Source organism: Pelodiscus sinensis, chromosome 6, assembly GCF_049634645.1.
Source record: "Pelodiscus sinensis isolate JC-2024 chromosome 6, ASM4963464v1, whole genome shotgun sequence".
Taxonomy (NCBI): Eukaryota; Metazoa; Chordata; order Testudines; family Trionychidae; genus Pelodiscus; species Pelodiscus sinensis.
In genome coordinates, this window is record NC_134716.1 from 1,834,324 (window position 1) to 1,851,713 (window position 17,390).

Below are 17,390 nucleotides of genomic sequence, written 5' to 3' on the forward strand. Positions count from 1 at the left end.
GTCAAACTTATAAGGCAAAGAGGTACCCATAAGGCTGTTGTTCCTACCTGCACCTCAGTGCCATAGGGTGCCCTGGATTCTGTAGCCAATGACTCTGATCATGGTCAACAAGGCAGTGTCCAGTGCCTGTCGACACGTCAGAAATGATCCGTCCAGCTCAGCAACATGCTCAAGCTGTGCAGTTTTTCAGATCGTCTGCTGCACACATCTCTTCTGTCCAGAGTCCTTCTGGCCTTGCTTTACTCCAGTTCTCACCATCTTTCCTATCTCCTCAGCCCATGATATTGATGTCATATTTAATGCTTGTCTGTCTCCCTTGATATCCAGTCACTACTTCTACTTTAATGACCCCCCTCAAATCTTCCCTTTTCTCCTTCTCACTCTGCTAAATCTCCACCTCAATCACTAATGACCAGAATCCAGTGCATAACTTGGTTCAGTTTGCAGATTTCTGAAAGATACAATGTACCTGCAATATACTTTTAGATGAGTATGTGGTTAGGACTTGGCCCTTTTAAAAGCACCAAGTAGTTATAATTGGTCTGGACTTTATACTGGTTGCACATTATACACCTGATCAAGCCATGATCACTTGTACCTATGTTAACATTAATTTTTAGTTCCATGATCAGTTCCTCTTTATCTGTCAACATGAGATCTAACCCAGAATTCCCCATATTAGATGTAAGTTGAGTTAGGAAGCTGTCATCTATAATATTAGAAATTCTGATGTCTTATTATACATACCGGAGGAACTCAGAGCAATTCTCTCTTCCTCGACAGAATTCCCCCCATTGCTCCTCACGGGCTGGCATAACTCCATACAGGCATGAACACTGGGATGGACAATGGTGCTGCATGCTACTATTCACATGTTGGATGTTTTTAATTTGCATTCCTCTGTATATTTGCTTGCTGCTTAAGTTGCACTACACTGAACTTGGTTCAAAGTTAATCATTGTTTTTCAGGTTGGAAGTCACGTTGCAACAGTGTCATTTCTTACCAGTCTTAGAAGGATGCACTTTCAATATGCAGTTTGGTGAGGCAGGTTTACACTATTAAAGGTACTTACCCAGTTACTGCCTTTTCTGTCCTGAAGCAAGAACCAGAAGCAGCGTTTTCAGTGAAAACCTCAGGATGTCGCATAATGGGATGCCCCATTGTGTTGCGCTGTCCGCCTCTTTCAGAGCTGTGTCTGTGGGAGCAAGAAGGTGGTAAGTGCAACATATACCATATGCCATACGCTATACTTACTCAGCACTGTCATAGTGCCGGGGTATCTCAATGCCACCAAACTTTTACAGCTGTGATAATGCTGATCCTTTAATACAAGGAGCTTTTCCTTTCAAAACTAATCCATTAAACTTTTAAATTAAAGGAGTCATAGTATAGGGATGTTCTGGAGTAGGTGAAGCAGTTGATAGAATTATGCCTTTTATAGCTACCCTGACAACCTTAGCTGATTCCCCAGAAATGTCCCAAGTTCTGGTATCTTGATTTCTTTTCCTAAATTTGTTTTTGTATGACTCTCCCTGTATGTGTATCCCTTTAATTTTTCCAGAACAAATTAACGCACTGATTGGGAAAATAAATGCACCTGTTAAACTATCAGCATTAACATTACCATAAACACATGCTGACACAGGGATTCCCATAACCAGGGTCATGGATTTTTATCATTCTTGTTATGGTAGTGAGGCCAACTCAGATCAGGGTCTCATTGTGCTAGGAGCTATACATCTAGTAAGGGGCAGTCCCTGCCCCAGAGAACTGTTTCACTAGTCAAGACAGACAAAAGATAAGAGAGGGGTATATCATTATCCTATCCCAGCTTTACAAAGGGGGAACAGACACAGAGATGAATTGACTGGCTCAAGGTTACACACAGTGTCTATGCCAGAGCTGGCAACTGAACCCAACTCTCCTGAGTTCCCAATTGGGTGTCCTACCCATAAGTCCACCCCTTCTCTTGTGGCATGGGGGGGTGGTGTATCATGCATGCAAGGTAGTAACAAGCTTCAACAGGCCTTTATTTAACAAAGGTGAAACCTCTTTACAAAGCTGCTGCTGCTCCCCCCTGTAGTGCTCACTCAGGCCTGGCCCATCTCCTTCCCCGTTTTCTGTGCTTCCAGATTCCCAACAGCCAGTGCTCCCAGTTCTAATAATTACAAGCAGCATCTAAAATACCACATTCCCTCCTCTCTCAAGAAGCTCTCCCAATTATAAAATAAACATTGTTCTAACCACAGCAACAAATATGGAACAAGCCACTATACTGTTGGCAGAAATATTACATTGAAAACACTGTAAATACTACATAATCTCTAGTCCAGACAGGTGGTAGTCTGTCTGACAGACCTTAACAAAATGCCCAGTCTTTTTGCAGTGATTGCACTGAGTTTCTTTTGTAGGACATCTTGTGTAGCTTGCAAGGTGTTGTGGGGATCCACAGCAAAAGCGTGCTTTTGCTGTGCTTTGAATTTGCTGATTCTGTGGTTTTTCATTAGTTTTCCCCTTGTGATTGTTTGTCTGCAGCAATAGTGGACTTTTCTGCAAAGGAGTCACAGCCTTGACTGGGCCTCCTGTATCTATGCTCATTATTTTGGCTTCTGCTATAGCTAACAATCTGGGTAGCAATGGTTATTGCTTTTTCCAGTGTAAGTTGTGGTTCTAGAAGCAAGCGTTCACTTACACAAAGCATGGTTTTCTAAATGAGCTGGTCTTTAATCATCTCATCTGCCATATTCCCAAAGTCACAAGTTACAATTAGACTCCTCAGAGAAGCAACATACTGCATTATAGTCTTCCCTGGTTTCTGCTCACACTGGCGAGATCTATAGCGATTAGCTACTACATTCACTTTTGGCACAAAAAAGTTCTTTAATGCAATGAGCGCAGTCTCATATTTATCATCTGCAAAGGAAAAAGTGTAAAATATACACTGCTCCAAGGCAGTGGATTAGCAGTGCACGCTTTCTTACTTCAGAAATCTCTGTAGCACTGAATGCAAGCAGTAAGTCTCAAACATATGAATCCAGGCAGTAAAAGCAATTGGAGGCTCACCTGGCCTTTGCAGAAAGGGTGCAGGTGGGTTCAGAGGCAGAAGATCATCCTGGTCGCCAAAATGTAATATCATGCAAGCAAGGTAGTAACAAACTTCAACAGACCTTTTTGTAAAGAGGTTTCACCTTTGTTAAATAGCTACTGCTGCTCCCCTCTGAGCTCTCACTCAGGCCTGGCCCATCTCCTCCCCCCTCCTTCCTGTGCTCCCAGTTCTAATAATTACAAGCAGCATTTAAAACACCACAGGTGTGCTCAAGCAAGACAAGCATCTGAGGCACTGTATACATTTTACAGCCACAGGGGGTAGTAGTTGAGCTGTGGATAATTCCTGAGGGTGGAGGGGTGGGGACAAGCTAGATAGTGCTGCTAAGGGAGGGGCTGGAAGATGGCTCAGAGGGAAGTTGTCCAGGAAAGTGAACTTGGTGGCAAACCAGAAAGGCTGCATACACTGGATAGCAACCAAATCAATATAGTAGCCCATGGTAAATGACACAGCGGGTTCATAAATGGGTCAATACAGGAGCAGCAAAGACCAGAAGACAACTGCCTTGGTTAATGATTGAGCAGGGCAGGTAGTGCTGGGCTGATGGAAAGGAAGGCAACAACCACTGCCAGGATAGTGAGCTGGCAATGTTGGCAGGGGTCAGGTCTTGGGCTATGGAGGTGTGAAGTGACTCCATTGCTTAGGAGGAGGCAGGCAGCTAAGTAAACATTATGCTGACTAAACTATTCACATCTTGGTCCTGTTTATTTTCTGGGCAGGGCGAAGGGGAGTGTTGGCGTTTGGCTCAAACATGGGGCTCTTTTATAGAGCAATTTCTGGCCTAGCAGTGGTGAGATACAGCCTCTGCCTCTCAACTAACCTGAGCAGAGGGCATTTGGATCCCACTCGTCAGTCACTCTCCTGCTCTGGTTGAGGGGAAGGCTGGGGGCTACACATTTGTTCCAAAGTAAATTACCGGCATACTGTAGTAACTATCAGTGGCTTTAAGGTGCATCCCTCCCTGACAGTAAAACCCAAACAGGGTTCTCTCTCCACAGAGCGGGGAAGCTACCCTTTAGGAGGGGAGGATGGGCCCCAAAAGGGTCATGACTGTCCCTCCTGTGTCAGCACTAGGCTGAGCAGAGACTGATGCACAGCTGAGAACCCTTCCTCGTTAGCTGACCTTGGTGTGGAACTAGTGACTAGGGATGTTATGTTAATTAGTCAATAAGGGTGCTTCCACCTTTGAAGCATAGCAACAGCCCCAGGGCTGTTGCTACGCTTCAAAGGTGAAAGAGCTGCAGGGAGCAAGGGACCAGTGGGAGACTCAAGCAGTCCCCCACTGGCCCTGTGCTCCCACAGCATTTCAAAACAGCAGGTCTGCATGGAACCTGGGGTTAGCTGGGGACTCCCCCGCTGACTCTAGGCTCCAGGTAGCGCTGCTGCTTTGAAGCACCTTCCTCCCCCCAGCTTCCTGCCTCTTTGATAGAGACAGCAGGCAGGGGGAAGTGACTAGTCGACCAGTGTGTTGACTATAGGATAAACATTTGCTTATCACACATTTGCCTAGTTGTTCACATCCCTACTAGTGACAGGAGCCATCTTGGGGGTGGGGAGAGGACTGTGTCATCTTGTGGAGTGTGAGAAGCTCCCCGAGTTTAGCCTGAGGAAGGAAAGGCCTGAGTTGGGAGCTGCTCACTGGAGAGAGGGGGAACTCTGCAGGAACAGGTTGGAGGAGCCAACAGCTGGGAAGGACTCTGCCTCTGAGTGCTTTCCCCAGAGATGCACAGATGCCAGGAAGATTGAGATACCCATAAGACCTTACTGACTTGGGCTTTTTGCATCAATATATGTGGGCCTGATGCTTGTCTGGTTTTATTGTTGCATGACTGAATTCCCAGGGTCCCCCACAAATTGAGAGAAGAGTTCCCCGAGTGTGCGTGCTATTCCTATAGGATCCCAACAAAGATGAGGTGCTATCTGCAGCACTACCAGCTAAGGCTTGTGGAGCCCTGGTTACAGGAAACCAGCTGCTCTGAACTGCTGCTTACACTGGGATTGAGCTTGGGCCTGTCTAAGGGCAGAGGAGGGATCTGTTACAGATGCTGTAGTGAGGTAATCAGAGCGACGTGTACAAATCCCATGTAAATCCTCAGGATGACTTATTCAAGTATCTAAAAGAGCATTACAAGGAGGAGGGAGAAAAATTATTCTCCTTGGCCTCTGACGATAGAAGCAGCAATGGGCTCAAACTGCAGCAAGAGAGGTTTAGGTTGAACATTAGGAAAAACGTCCTCTCGGGGTGGTTAAATACTGGAATACATTGCCTAGAGCGCTCCATCTCTGGAGACATTTAAGAGCAGGTTAGATAGACCATCTATCAGGGATGGTCTACAGTGCTTGGTTCTGTCGCAAGTGTAGGGGACTCGACTCAATGACCTCTCAAGGTCCCTTCCAATTGTAGTGTTCTATGATTCCTGCCTCTAATTATTTTTTGCCATCCCCTGTACAGCACTTAGGACAATAGGGTGCTGATTGCAGCCTCGTGGTAGATGGTTTCAACAAAAATACTGGACATACTTGACATTACATCACATCCTATTTAGAAAATACCGGACATTGATATTTTCTCAAATTGTTTCCTGAACAGAAAGCTCAAATACTGGGACTGTCCAGTTCAAAACCAGACACCTGGCAACCCTACCTCGTGGTGCTCAAGTAATGCCAATAATAAATTGTGAAACTGTCCCCCGTTAATAGTTTCTAGTGTGGTACACTGAGCATGCTCATCATTTGGAAAATACAGGAATTACCTTGTTTGCAAGGGAAATACCTTTTGAGGCTGCCTATTTTTGAAGAAGCTGTGACAATGCAGCCTAGATATGTTACTTTGGCACTATCACACATAGCTGTACCTGTTCAAACCAGGCTCTGGAAATAGCCTGGCATGTCTGAAAGTTTATTATTTTGCAGTTGTGTGTTTTGTGGCTGTGTCAACAGGACTTTCACCTTCATGCTTTACATGGCTAAATACTAGCGTAATTTTGTCACTTGATCTTGTTGAAAAAGACGTATCCATGTTATAAACATCCTGTCAACTGTACAGTTGGCTAATTCTGTTTGGTGCTGGATTACAACCTGAGCTAAAAGCCCAAACTCACCTGCATTTGTAACTTTACAGGCATGAGTAGTTCTGCTTCAAGTGCTCAGGCACAAACACACTGAAAAGAATATACAGGATTATGTAGCACTTCAAAGACTAACAAGATGGTTTATTAGATGATGAGCTTTCGTGGGCCAGACCCACTTCCTCAGATCAAAAATGGAAGAAAATAGTCACAACCATAAATACCAAAGGATACAATTAAAAAAATGAACACATATGAAAAGGACAAATCAAATTTCAGAACAGAAGGGGGATGCGGGGGGGGGGGGGGGGAAGGTAAATGTCTGTGAGCTAATGGTATTAGAGGTGGGGAAAGGTAAATGTCTGTGAGCTAATGGTATTAGAGGTGACAATTCGGGAAGCTATCTTTGTAATGGGTAAGATAGCTGGGGACTTTGTTGAGACCCACGTGTAGAGTGTCGAATTTTAGCATGAATGACAGTTCAGAGGATTCCCTTTCAAGTGCAGATTTAAAAGGCTTCTGAAGCAAGATGCAGGTAATTAAGTCGTTGAGACAATGTCCTTTCTGGTTGAAATGGCAAGAAACTGTTTTTTTTGTGATCCTGTCTAATATCTGTATTGTGGGCATTGATCCCATTACAAAGATAGCTTCCCCAATTATCACCTCTAATACCATTAGCTCACAGACATTTACCTCCCCCCCCCCCCGCATCCTCCTTCTGTTCTGAAATTTGATTTGTCCTTTTCATATGTGTTCATTTTTTTAATTGTATCCTTTGGTATATATGGTTGTGACTATTTTCTTCCACTATTTGATCTGAGGAAGTGGGTCTGGCCCACGAAAGCTCATCATCTAATAAACCATCTTGTTAGTCTTTAAAGTGCTACATAGTCCTGTATTTTGTTTCAGCTACACCAGACTAACATGGCTACATTTCTATCACTGAAAAGAATAATAATTTATGGCATGCATAGTTGTTGAGGACATTTTATATTCTGTTGAGAAGTCAAATTCCCTAAGTATTACATACTGCAGCTCTTAATTTCCCAAGAATACATTCTGGAGCTATGCCAAGATAGTGAAAAACTTTCCATGAAAATCGACACATTTTTCACCAATTGAAAAATCACACAAGGTAGGTGTTACTCAAAGCACCTCTGTATTCACACTTTACACACTATTAATATAATCTTTGCACAGACTATGCCTTGTTGAAGTATCATAGAAAACAAGCATTCGGATCAATACTATTATGGTGAAATGTATGTAGCCACGTTAACTATAAAGCCAGGAAACCCTCTATATTATGTTCTAGGCACGTGTCCCAAAAAACCCCACAGTCCTGCCCAGGCAGAAGTATTCTTAGGGAAGAAATGTGTGATTACTACTTCTATGTAAATTGAAGTAAACAGATTCTTGAAATAGCACAAAGACAGCAAATCTGTATTTCAGCAAATACAAGCAAGAAGAAAGAACATGGAGCCTCCTTCCCTACCAAGTTCTGTGACACCTTCTACTGTTTGAATAAATGTTGCTTTGAGAGGTGGCCCTTAGAAGAAACCATGTCAAATATTAACTGGACACATGTTTTGGAGAAATGTGCAACCGGGCATGTGTTAGGGATGCTCTGCAGTTAGTAATCAATACTGGTTGGAGCCAGAGTGTGATAGCAGAGTTGAGAGCAGCCTGCTGGGCCAGAGCTGCTGGACTTGGATTGACTGTAGCTATACCCAGATGGTCACCATGCAACATTTGGCTGTTTGTGAGTAGCCTAGGTTTGGAGCTACAACAGTAAATCATTGTGAGGCATCTAGGGTTGAGGGGCAGGTGATGACACAGCCCCTCATTGGTCTGGACTGCATCCCAGAACTTCACAGTAGGTTTTAGTGTCCACCATTTCTATTTCCTGGAAAAATTTGAGAGTCCAAAACATTTTTCTGAGTTCAGCTTGTGCAATCCGTGTGGAGCTGGACATGTCATGATTTTGAGCACTGAAAATTTGGCAAGGAAATGCCAGTGCAACCAAGTTCAGCCAAAAAACAAGATGGAAAGGTGAGATCTTCTAAAATATCCAGACATCAGGAAATCCTTCAAGAGATTTCACTGAATGAGTTTGAAATTCTGGGGAAAAAACGTTGCCCAAATTCTCACCATCTCAACGACAGACAAATTTGGTTGAGAAAAAAATTCTTGTAACAAGTAATTCTCCTAGTTCTAATGAACACAAGAGACCAATTCAGACTCAGTGCTGAATTTAAGTTGAACACACAGAGCATTCTTAGATTTAGTTAATGTTGAGACTCACCAAAGTTCTGCCTGTTTGCCCTCTGCAGCCTGGGGTCCATGCAGGTTTACCTCTTCACCCGAAGACAGTTCTGCCACTCACGGTAGTACTTTGCTTCTTTCAAACCTTTTCTTCAATCTTGCCTCTGGGATAGCAAGAGAGCTAGCTTGCTCATCAGAACTATACTACTGTCCTGAAAAGGCAATAGCAATTAGTGTCAGTAATAATAATCCCCATCTCTTGTATATCAGTCTTCATCTATAGATCACACAGCACCAAAGGAGGTCAGTATCGTTATCTCCATTTTACAGATGGATAAATAGAGGCACAGGGAGGGAAGAGACTTGGCCATGGTCACCCAGCAAAGAAGTGGCAGAGCCAGGAATGGAATCCTGGTCTCCTGAGTCCCAGAACAGTCCCTGTCTACTATGCAATATTTCCTTATGTCACCAGCAGCTGTACTGACTACCTCAATACTGAGATCCCTCTAGTTAAAACTTAGGCAGCAGTCTTGACCTCCATTGTATTCTCTCTGGATGTTAAGGGAATTATCTCTGACTTTAGACACATGGGGCAATTTCCAGTTGCCCCACACAATCCTGTGGAAGAGTCTTACCTGCTTGTGTTCTCAGACATTATTCAAGGTTCAACATCAAACTCTTTGTCCAAACCATGAACTAACATTGGTATTTTGGGGAGCCATCCTAGTACCCATCTCTTTATAGGCTACCTTGGAAGAAGAATTTCTGAACAAATACACCATAAAAAGGAAGATATTCCTGAGATACATCAATGATACTTTCATTCTCTGGACAAACAACTTAAACTCCCTCACTGGATTTCCACCACAACTTCAACAACCATCTCCCATCCTGGTAACTATCTCTGGCACACTCCCATACCAGCATCAACTTACTGGATATTCAGCAATGGAACCCTACAGCCAACTAATACAAGAAACTCACTGATCACCACAGTAACTTTCACAGAGCCAGTGTTTATCCCAATACACCAAGAAATCAGCTACCTACAGCCAACTAATACAAGAAACTCACTGATCACCACAGTAACTTTCACAGAGCCAGTGTTTATCCCAATACACCAAGAAATCAACTACCTACAGCCAGGTACTCCGATACCTAAGAATATGCTTCAGGGAGACAGTCTGGGAGATACACTAGGGATGTAAATGAGTAGTTCACTATGCAATTAACCAGTAAGCCTAGGCTTACTCTTATTGACTATTCGCATTTCCTCCCTGCTTGCTGCCTCTCTATCAGAGGGGAAGCAAGAGCCGGTGCTGGGGGGAGCTGGCTTAAAAGCTGGTTCCCCGCAGCATTGGTTCCATGGTGCTGCCTGCCTCCCGCTCCTCCCCCCTCCCACCATGCTGTGCCTCTATCCAAAGGGAGGCTGCTGTGAGCCTGGGCCCACTATGGGCAGAGACTACTTCATGGTAGGAGCCCCTGTCTGGGGGCGTCCAAACTCCTCGTGGACAGAGGCTGCTCTGCCTTCCACGGAGTAGCCTCTGTTGGCAGTGAGCTTGAGCCCACTGTGGACAGAGGCTGGTCCCTGACAACAGCCTCTGTCGGAAAGGAGTTTGGACCCCACGCAGGCAGCCGATCTGCACAGGGAGCTAGTTTTTAAACTAGCTCCACTCGCGGACCAGCTCCCGCCTGCTACCCCGCACTGCTGCCTCTGATAGAGTATGGGGTGGCATGTGACTCATGAGGCCAGAATGCAATGGCTGCCATCCCATCCCTGGGGACTATTGAATAGTTGTGTAACCAGCAATACTTTGTGTGATTACATAATCAATTACCCAATATCTAACATCTCTAAAATACACCTTTAACGCACTTAAAATGGTCATCCCCAAACAAGGATGCTTCACCAGTGAAATAGGTCAGATACAAGCTAAATACACAGAGCAGGATTGGAACTTAACTTCATTCACACGTTTAATTCTTATGCTAGTGGTTTACATAAGGATATTGGATGGCTCTCAAACTATCTTCCACCTTTTTAATAACTTATGAACCATTAGCACCTCCATTGTTTAGTTGGTTGGATAACAGATTCCTGTAACTACTTGAACTATCTACCCACCATCTTACATGTTTTGTTTGTCCTAAGAGTGCTGCTAGATTGTTGTTTCTTAAGGTTTATCTACTTACTGTCTCTCTTTTTCTGCCTCACTTCCCCCCTCCTTCCCTTATTTATCATTGCATCTGGACTCATTATACTCCGGTCATCTGAAGAAGTGGGTTTTGTCCATGAAAGTTCATGATACCATCTACATGTTTTATTAGTCTTTGAAGTGCTACTAGACCATGGGTTCCCAAACTGGGGGGCATGAAGAAATTCCAAGGGGGGTGCGAGGCGACCCTCCCCCCACATCAAGTTTTGCTGCCCTGTTCAGTTCTTTTTTTTTTTTCTCAAGTTTTGCTGCTATTTGGGGGGGGGGGGGGTGAGGGTTTTTCAAAAATCAAAAAGGGGGGGGGGGTGATGCCAAAAAGTTTGGGAACCACTGTACTAGACTGTTTTTAATTTTATCAAGAAACGAGCCACTCAAATACGCTGAGAACCTACTTCAACACAGAAAAAAACCCTCCTTACACCTCAAACCATAACTTATACAGAACGTCATCAAACAACTAACTACAGGTTGAACCTCTCTAGTCCAGCATTGTTGGGACCTGACCAGTGCCAAACCACGGGAGGTCAATATTGTCTATCAGCATTACCAACACTTCCACTGCTTACTGGGCTCTTAGAAGACATGTAGAGGTAAATTAGAGCTAAATAACACAACACTGAAAGCCAGGACTGGTGGCTGTAAACAAACTTTATGGACTGCGGGAAACTTTGCCATATACATGGCACATGAACATCCAGCTAACTAAAACCATGTTGAACCATGGATGTTGCTGGACCAGAGTGTGCCAGGCTAGAGAGGTTCAACCTGTACCACCCATAATTTATGTGGATCTCATCTTCCTGAAATAAATCTTTCCTGAACCCTCTCTTCTGGCTTTCAAACAACTTGGTGTGGTGAACTTATTTTTTTAACTTTATGCTTTTGGAGGTCACGGACTACATGTTCTGTTCTTGTCCATTATGTGCTCAAGTCTTCTGTGTGTTGAGTTGGTGTTTGTGTGGACTCCACCATTTTAACAAGTGCATTATTTTAATAAAGCATTGAATATATTATGTAAGAATGAAAAAACCTCTGAGCTGCACACTGTTTAAGTGTATTTTAAACCACCCTATTTTTTGCATTTTATAAATAATCATCCAAAGACCCTTTCTCGAGAGAGAGAGACTGGAACTCATTCTCTTTCGCTAACCAAAAGCTATCTTGTTTAGAAACATGCTTAAAAAAGTCAAATATACAGAAATAATTACAAAACATTGAAAATGTCACATCTTGTAGAAAAAGTGTTGACTAGTAAATTTTGTTTATATACTCCTTGCTATGATTTTAATGTCTCTTTTGCCCTTCAAAAACTTCCCATTTTTAATTAAGAAAAATGGAAGTAATTAACCCAGGAATATAATTGTTGCTTTGATTTATTTTCCTAATGAAAAAGTTAGGGGAAATAAGTACAAATAAAAAGTAATCAATGTAAGTTAAAATTGAAACTTCAAAGCTTTTTTTGTTTTGAAGAAAATAAAAATTGAACATGAAAATTAAGCTTTTTGTAACACCTATTGAAGGTACTTTAAAGGCTTTCTAATCTTTTGTAAAATTAAATTACCTAAAATATACAGACCCACAAAAGAGATCTCAACAGGTTAGCCTGATCCAGAATCAAAATGCGGTAATTAAAATAAACATTCTGTTTTCTACCTTTCGTGCCCCCCTCTCTTGCACCTGCCACTTCCCAGCTACTCCCAAAGTGGTTAACCTTGGAAAATAAACTATTCCTCCAGTAAGAGTCAGGCTTTTGTTTCCATGACATTTTAATCTTTGAGTTCACACTGGTCTCTCAAGTGTATTAATCCTGGTGATGCACGCCCGGGCTGCAAATCAACTCCTCAATCCTGCAAACACTTATGTGCTTGCTTGACTTTTGCTATTGTGAGTAACTCCAGTGACTTCTCAAATGAGTAAAACAAAAGGAAAAAATATGTAGCACTTCAGTCTTTAAAGTGCTACATATATTTTTTCCTTTTGTTTTACCAAGATCAGACTAACATGGCTTCCTCTCTATTACTATTCAAATAAATAAAAGTTAGGCATAAAGATAGTAGGAGCAAGCTTCAGGTGGCTCACCAATAAAAACAGGGAAGAGGTTAGTTTTAAATAGAACTGGTTGGAAATTTTTCACTGAAACATTTTTCTATTGGAAAATGCTGCCTTGAGAAAACTATATAGCTGCATCAATTTTGACAAAACTTATTTTTCTAAACAATTGGGTGGGAAATATTTTAAAATGTCAATGTCCTATTTCAATGTTTTTGGAATGAAAAGTTTTTATTAAAAAAAAAATCTTAGAAATGCATTTGATATTAAAAAGTGTTGAAATAAAAAACCAAACATTTCAGCTGACCCAAAAATGATTTTTGATTTTCGGCATTTGATTTGGTGACAAAGTGTGAAATGGTGACTTTCTATCATGCTTGAGGGCAATTTTTTTCAAAATCTTGAATTTTTTAGTGAGATGGAAAATCTTTCTCCCTAGTTCTACTTTGAAATCATTAAACAAATTCAACTTTGCTGCCCATGATTTTGAAGGAACACCCTATTCTGTAAATAATTGGAAATAAAATAGGAGAGAGAAGCTGATGGGCTTGGCGTTAAAGCACTGAGCTGCAATGCAAGAAATATTTAGTTCAGTTCCTGGCTCAGCAACTTTCCTGAATCAGGAAACTCCATTCTGTAAAATGGATCAAGATACTTCTCCACATCACAGGTGTGCTGTAAAGCAAGGGACGCTAATACTGCAATTATAAATAAAATAGGTTTTATGTATTTTTAAATATTAAAATACATTCTAATTAATTAGAAATCCTTAAAATTCTTGGAACATTTATTAAAGTAAGATCAGCTCACTGATCCAGCTCTTTTTGATAGCTGTTAACCTAGAAAATTCAAATGGTACCTCCCTTGCACCTGCAAATAATTAACTTTAAAAACTACACCTTGCTCGGACCAGAACTATACCATCAATGTACTACACAAAGAAACAGACAGGCTTAAAATCCTATTAGCCAAACAAAACCTGCAAGCCACTAATCTTAATGGAAAAGCCATGTTCTATGTACTTAATACTATGTTTACTTTGTGGTTGGAAATAAAAAGTGGCCTCCTGACTCAGGTTCCTTCAGAAATAGGTAGCATGCCTGACTGCTTACTTAGTCATTTCTGCCCCCTATGTGTATACTAGTGGTATACACACACTGTCTGATGGGGAAACTCTGAAGTACCTATTGTTAGTGTAGACGAGGAACCAGAGACCTACAATCTGGCTGGCCTGCTAGGTCAACGCACCCAGGATTTATAAAAGCAGATGAAATTTGTCCTTGCGGGGAGGAGTGCTGCATTTACACAGAAGCCTTCCTTATTAATGTTTAACATGGAGTCCTTTTTGTGCCGTTAGGTTGTGCACAAATTCCACTATTCCTATCAATCTTGTACTGTCTTTCACATGTCCTCTGTGTTAAGTTTCAGGGTTTGACAGTGATGGCATTAATGCTGCTTTTCTGCAAACCACTTTCCTCACTTTGCCATTGACTATCATTCCCATTTTTAAAACATACTAAAATACAGACAGGTGTCTTGCCCTAGGCAACACAAGTCACTCTCAGAACTGAGAGAAGCACTATGACTGGCTGGTGGCTTCCTAGCCCCATTCTCACTGCAGCTTGCTACACTGCCTTTACTTCCTCCTGTCCTTCAGGCCCTCAAGGTATGCAGATGGAGAGAAGCAAGGACAGCTCCACTGTCTTCACTCCTCAGCATGAACTGCATTGCTGCTTTCACCTCCCTTTTTCTTTGACCTTGTCCTCTCCCCTAACTGTTCCCTGTGCGTGAAAATTACCACTGTGCCAGTGCCAAGTCACCACAAGGCTGGCAATGGAACATTTACACCTATGTTGAAGGCTTTGTAGGCTAGGCTTTGTAGGCTAGTCTATGCAGGAATGAAAACTCACAGATCAGAAGCTTCCCAATACAGGTCTTACAATCATAGCTGGTTAACAAAAAGAAGACATATGCACATTACCAGACAAAGGACTTTAAGGTTGAAAGAACATACAGGTTCAACCACTCTAATACAGCATCTTTGGGACCAGACTGCTGCCAAACCAGAGAAATTGCTGAACCAAGGGAGATCAATAGTGGCTAGCAGTATTACCAACACTTCCACTGCTTAATGAGCTCTCTGACATTTATGGGTAAATTAGAGCAAAACAACAGCACAGAACACAGAGCCAGGACTGGTGGCTGAAATAAACTTTCAGGAAACTTGGACACAACCATGGTAAGTGGACATATGGCTAACTAATATCCTGCTGGTCCAGAGAGGTTCAACCTGTATTTGTGGTTGGGAGCATTAAAAGCCTAACAAACCCTGGAATTATACAAAAACATTCAGAATCCAGGTGACAAACTTACAAGAATTTTGTAGTTTTGTTGCAAATTCCACTCCCTCACATCTTAAACCCTTTACAATGCCAGGAAGTCTGAGTTAAAGTTAACATCCCCAAGCCAATCATTATTTCAAAAAGGAAATTCAAAATTCAGGCTGGCAAACTGCCTGAGGAATGAAATCCTGAAAACATAAGAAACTCCAAGCCTACCTTATTCCTCACAAACTATTTAATATCTCAAGTCAGTGATCAGACATTATCGAACATCATACTCACAGGTTCAGCAGCTTATGATTAGCCATCTGTAGCCTCCAGAAAAGGGGGCACTTTACTAATCTCCAATTAGCTTTATGACTAGAGTGGGAATCTCCCACTTCCCTTGCTGCTGCCCCAGAGCTGTGGCAGGGAATATAGAATCTCTCCAGTCTTGGGGCTGTGGAGAATAGAAAGGGGCAAATGGGATGCAGGGCCTCAGTAGGGCAGACCATAGGTGGAATGGGGACGGAGGGTTACAGAGGGAAGGGGTAAAGCAGGATAATGCTGTGGCTGCAGGTGGAAGGGGAGTGGGATCACAGACAGGAGGGACAACTCCACTTGTTCTGGCCCAGAGCCCCAAGAAACCTTAATTTGCCTTAGTTTTCAGGTGTCTGTGAAAATCTGTTGTGAAGTCTTTTTGGGCACTAAACTTGTTCCTTCCTTTTGCTACTTTGGCGGAACTGATTTCTGCTTTTCCTTAATGATCAGGTGTTTTCAGATTCTTCCACCTATTTCACACTCATGAATTTTAATACTCCCTTCTACTACATAATTACGTTTGGCACTTGCAGCACTTAATTCATCCTGCTTCTGATTTTGATGAATTCATGTAGTAGTATCACACTTCCCTTATTATTCTTTTTCAGTTCTCTACTAGGAAGTAGATTTAGGATTACTAGTCTTTCTACTTTCTAGGTTGGGGGTGGGTAATAATTTTTACAGGGGGACCACTTAATGAATTTTGGTACATGGTCATGAGCTGTCTTCACCCCTGGAAGGGACAGGGCCTCAGGACTAGCTTCCTCCCAGAGTTGTCTGAGGCTTTGAATTAAAAACGCAGCAAAGAGCTCACAGTCGTGGCAGCTACCCAGGGTTGCTGAAGCTATTTAAAGGGCTTACAGCTCTGTCCTCTGTTGGGGTATCACCATGACTGGGAACAGTGAGCCATTTACATAGGATCCTGCTGCCTGGGCCACCGCCTGAAAATTAGTGGCACAGGCAGCAGACTATAAACAGAAAGCAGCCAGATACAGTCCACAGGCTAGATCCAAGTGATTGGAGGGTTGGATCCAGCCCACGCATGACAGCCTGCCCAGCCCTGTTCTAGGTTCTCCATAAACTCTATGATACATATCTGTTCGTGTTTGTTATTTAACAGACAGCTGTGGTGATAATCTCTGGTAATTTTGTGGTTTCCTGTTATTTCAGTGACTACTTCTTTATGTGTAAGTCCTCTAACAGCACATCTCGACTTGCTTTCACTTTCGAAAGCATATGCAGATTCGGCACAAATTTGCATATCTTCTGATGGCTTTTTCGAAAAAGGTTCTTTTGAAAAAAAGTAGTCTAGTCTTACCCTTTTTCAAAAGAACCAAGTAAACCTCATTTTTTTGGGAAGAACAAGTCTTTCGAAAAGGGTTTTTTTCCTCAAAAGAACCACGTCTAGACTCTTTTTCGAAAGAACCTCTTTTGAAAAAGATAAGACATGCCCTTGAAGATTCATTGGCCCTGATTCTCATTCAATCTTAGGCCCCTTTACCATAGCTCAGGCAGTGCACAGAACCTCGTTTACATCTGGGCTCATTTATGCTCCTGCAGTTGTGCATAAATCCCTTAATATAATTGTGAATCATGTCAATTGTGAATGCTTGTGCACATCTTTCCCTAACTAGAAAACAAAGAGATGACTAAAAAGGGTGTTGGGCATGCATTAACTCCTATGTTGGGATACAGGGATAGGTCAATTTAAAAGACTAGCAGAAGGAGTGTGTGTGAGGATCATAAGAATGGCCATACTGGGTCAGACCAATGGTCTATCTAGCCCAGTATCCTGTCTGCCAACAGTGAGCAATACCTGATGCCCCAGAGGCAGGGATCACAACAGGTAATCCTCATGTGAGTCCTCCCCTGTCACTCACCTCCAGAGAAACAAAGGCTAGGGATACCATTCCTACCCATCCTGGCTAATAACCATTGATGAACATAACCTCCATGAATCTGTTTAGCTCTTTTTTGAACCCTGTTGAAGTCCTAGTCTTCACCACATCCTCTGGCAAGGAGTTCCACAGGTTGACTATGCGC

At 42.5% G+C, this 17,390-nt stretch overlaps 1 long non-coding RNA gene across 6 annotated transcripts in view; it reads right to left on the reverse strand.

The window, feature by feature from the left end:
* The window catches only part of LOC102453365 (uncharacterized), an 86,336-nt gene that overhangs the window by 66,222 nt on the left and 2,724 nt on the right, over positions 1-17,390 (reverse strand). For all 6 annotated transcript variants that reach the window (XR_012904570.1, XR_012904569.1, XR_012904567.1 and 3 more), the window contains exons 2-3: positions 8,481-8,652; positions 1,074-1,196 (exon numbers count right to left, since the gene is read on the reverse strand). This is a non-coding gene — a long non-coding RNA (uncharacterized LOC102453365). The remainder of the gene's footprint in view (positions 1-1,073; positions 1,197-8,480; positions 8,653-17,390) is intronic.